We start from the raw sequence: 3,833 nt of genomic DNA on the forward strand, positions 1-3,833 counted from the left end.
TTCTTCAAAGACATCGAAGAAGGGAAAAGGTAAAGGCAAGGCGGATAAACCACCTTCACCCGCATCATCTCCATCATCCTCTTCTTCTTCTTCTTCTTCCAGTGCAGAATATGAAATGGAAAAGAAACCTAAGAAAACATCTCTTTTGAAACTTGACGTTAAATTTGAGTTACTTGTTTATGATGGCGAAATGAATCCTGAAAAGCTAGATAACTGGATTAAGTAGTTAGAAGTGTATTATAGCATTCAAAACATTTCTAGTGATAAAACTAAAATTCAGTTAGCTACACTTAGAATGGGGGGAACAGCTTTAATATGGTGGGAAAGTAAAACTCAGCTAGATGTAAAGCATAAAGGAAAAGTCATCTCTTCATGGTATAAGTTTTTAAAAGCTCTTAGGAAATAGTTCTATCCTTCAGGATACATGTAGCAAGCTGTTATTGATTGGCAGTGTCTGAGGCAAGGCAAAGGGTAGAGTGTTTAGGAGTTTACTCAGAAGTTCAGAAAGAAAGCATTGGCGCTTGGTATTTCATTGGATACACGTGAAACTTTGTTAAAGTACATCAGCAGTTTACATCCATATTTGCAGAATACATTATTGATGTTTAATCCTGATGATTTTGATGAGGTGTGTGTTCAGGCCATACATATTGAATCAGGTGGCAAACCATTCAAGTTTTCATTGCAGTGATCCAAAGAGTTGGAAACCAGAGATTCCAGTGACAGTAAGGGGAAGAACAATTCGAAGAGAAAGAAATCAACGATCGTTCAAAAGGAAATACCCACTTGTTCTCATTGCCAGAGAAACGGTCGTGATGAATTGAAGTGCTGGAAACTTCATCCAGAATTTAAGCCCAAAAATTTCCTTAAAGTGAAGGATGAAAAGAAGGCCATTGCAGGAAGTCCTTATATTTATGATCGAGATGCAGTGTTTTACAGAAGGGAACATAAATATCACCTAAAGAAAGAAGGGGTTGAATTTATTGTTAGCGCACATAAAGTCAAATTAAGCTTGGATTTAATTGTTACAAATCAAGTTAAGCAGTTAATAAGTTCAAGTAAATATGTACTCATGTTTATTAAGGAACAACATAAGGAATATTGTTCGGAATGCGAGATTCAGTTTATAGGTCAATTGGTCAAGGTGGTTAATTCCTTTCCAAGAAATCTTATTCATGAACAGGATAAGCAACATGAGATACATTTAATGTCCTATGAACATCTTCTTAAAGACGGAATGAATCTCAACTCATTCATTCAACTGAATTCTAGAAACTATCATCATCAATAGTGTATTGCAGGGAATGGTACATGTGAGTCTAATTAGAGACTTGTTTCAAATGGTATGTTTATTTTCAGTTTCAGGGGTGCAGTTCAATATTGGGGAAAGTCAGTGTTACATTTCTTTGGTATTACATCATCATTTCATGCTTTAAAAAGTAATGAAGCCTCTTTTCAAGTGGAGAGGAAGTCTATAAGTTTTCATGCCAAAGCATTTTCGAAAGAAGATCTAAAGTTTCCTTATCATGATTTGAAAACTAATGCATTACGTGAAAGTGTTAGTCAATGGAGATACCAGTTAATAGACGAAGGAATAGTGATTCAAGTAAATCAACAATTACTAAGATACTTTCAAAGTCAAACTAAGTTTGATCCAGATTTAAATAGGAACGCAACAAATTACAGAGATAACCATAAACACAAAGATGCAACAAAAATAATACTTCATTTCATTAATGTAAAATACTGAAATATGCTTACAAACAGAAATGGAAATAAACCAGCTAGGGCGATGGTAGCTTATCTCTGAGAAGAGATGTGGCGGCTACATGCCTCTAAACTTCCTTACAATGAGGCTGAAGGGCCTTTTTTATTATTAAACAATAAGAGCAAACCCTAAACAACCAAAACCCTAACTCGAGTAGATGTAACACCAAGAGTTTATGGGCCCCATTGGGGTGAGTTGGACAGCCAACTTCACGGGGTTGTGACTTGGTCATATTATCTCTATTTGACGTGCATGATAACCCGTTGGAAAGATCTCTCCAAGGACTACAACGAAAAAGATGATTACAAATATAAAATCGTTGGCAGTAGATTTCCAGAAAAAGCGTCGTTTAGGGCCTCAGAACGGCTCCGAAAGTTTAGGACCCAAAAAACTACTAAAAAATAGTAAGCTATGCTACAATTAAGGAAACTAAAAAACTAAAAGAAGAAATGGTGGGGGTCCAAGTGGAATTGGCGGGTGGCTACCAATATCCACCTAGATCATTCCTCCCCCCTTACGAAGCAATGGTCCCCATTGCATTGAGTTCCTCCATGAGATGAGGAAACTTCTGTTGAACTTGGTCCCTAGTGAGCCACTTGCCCTAGTGAAGAAGTTGGCCTGCTTTGACAACTCAATACAGTTGGATATTCTACTAGGGAGTGTGCTTGATTTGTGTGTCCATGATCCGATCAGTTGTAGCTTGTTCCATGCAATCTGGATTTAACTCTGTGGGTGTGAGTTGTTCTGCAATGTCGGATGTGTCTAGTAATGGTGGAAAGTATGGCCGAAGGCGGTCCACATTGAACACTGGGTGCAGGCCAAGGAATGGGGCAATGTTGAGCTCAAATGCATTGTCTCCCATAGCCTTGGTAATGGTGTAAGGACCATATTAGAGTGGTCCAAGTTTCCGATAAGCCCTGGTAAGGCATTCCTTTTGCAAATGCAACCAGACTTTGTTGCCCACCTGAAACTTGTGTGGCACCTGATGTTGATCATGTCGCTGCTTGTACTTGGCATTTGATTTCTCCATAATGTCATGGACCTACTTGAAAATATGTTGGATGTGCTCAATGAAGTTGTTTTCCTTATCTGTTTCAGACTGGACATGAGTCGAATCTATGTGAGTAGCTGCAAATGGCATGGCCACATCAATGGGACATAGTGGCTGGAATCCCAAGCCCACCTGAAAAGTGTTGTGGCCAGTCGAGCTGTGGAGAGCCCGGTTGTAGCTATGTTGAACATAGGGGAGGCTCTCATCCCATGTGTGTGGATTCTTTGGGTTGTACATGCGCAGAATGTGTACGATCATCCTGTTGACAACCTTTGTCTGGCCATTAGTTTGAGGATGGAAGGCTGTGGACTTAGTGAGTTTGGTGTCCAGCATCAACCAAAGGCTGGAGCAAAATGAACAGAGGAACTTGTTGTCCCGATCTGAGATGATAGACTATGGGATCCCAAAGTGTACCCACACTCGTTCAAAGAAGAGTTTAGCAGTGGCTTCTATTGTGATATTCTTCTTGCAGGCCGCCATAATGGCCATCTTCGAGAACCTGTCGATGACCACAAAAGCACATTTGTTTCCATGCTTAGTGGAAGGAAGGCATGACATGTAATCCATGGAGATGGATTCCCAAGGTCGACTAGGGGTAGGCAGTGGGGTATAGAGGCCTTGCTTCTTGATGTTCGGTTTGGCAATGACGCAGGTAATGCATGATCTGGTGTACTTCCTGACATCCTGTCGAAGATTTGGCCAATAGAAATACTTCTGCAGTACTGCCACTGTTTTCTCAACCCCGAAATGCCCAACAACCCAACCGTAATGTGCTTCCCAAATCATCTTGGCATGCTCGCTTGAAGGAACGCAAAGGTGACCCAGGTGGCATATGTTGGATACCTATACCAATAGGTTTCATATTTCATGATTGGCAAGGGAAAGTCCAAATATGCTCTGCTTTGATATCACAAAGATCCCATATTTCCTAGAGAACAAAAGGTGTGTAAAGTGTTTCAATGTTGATGACCTTATTTCAATTTTGGTGGATGATCCAACAGTTTAATCTGGATC

This window comes from Pinus tabuliformis, chromosome X (genome assembly GCF_031772625.1).
Source record: "Pinus tabuliformis cultivar Carrire ecotype Pingquan chromosome X, CPIR1, whole genome shotgun sequence".
NCBI classification, from domain to species: Eukaryota; Viridiplantae; Streptophyta; class Pinopsida; order Pinales; family Pinaceae; genus Pinus; species Pinus tabuliformis.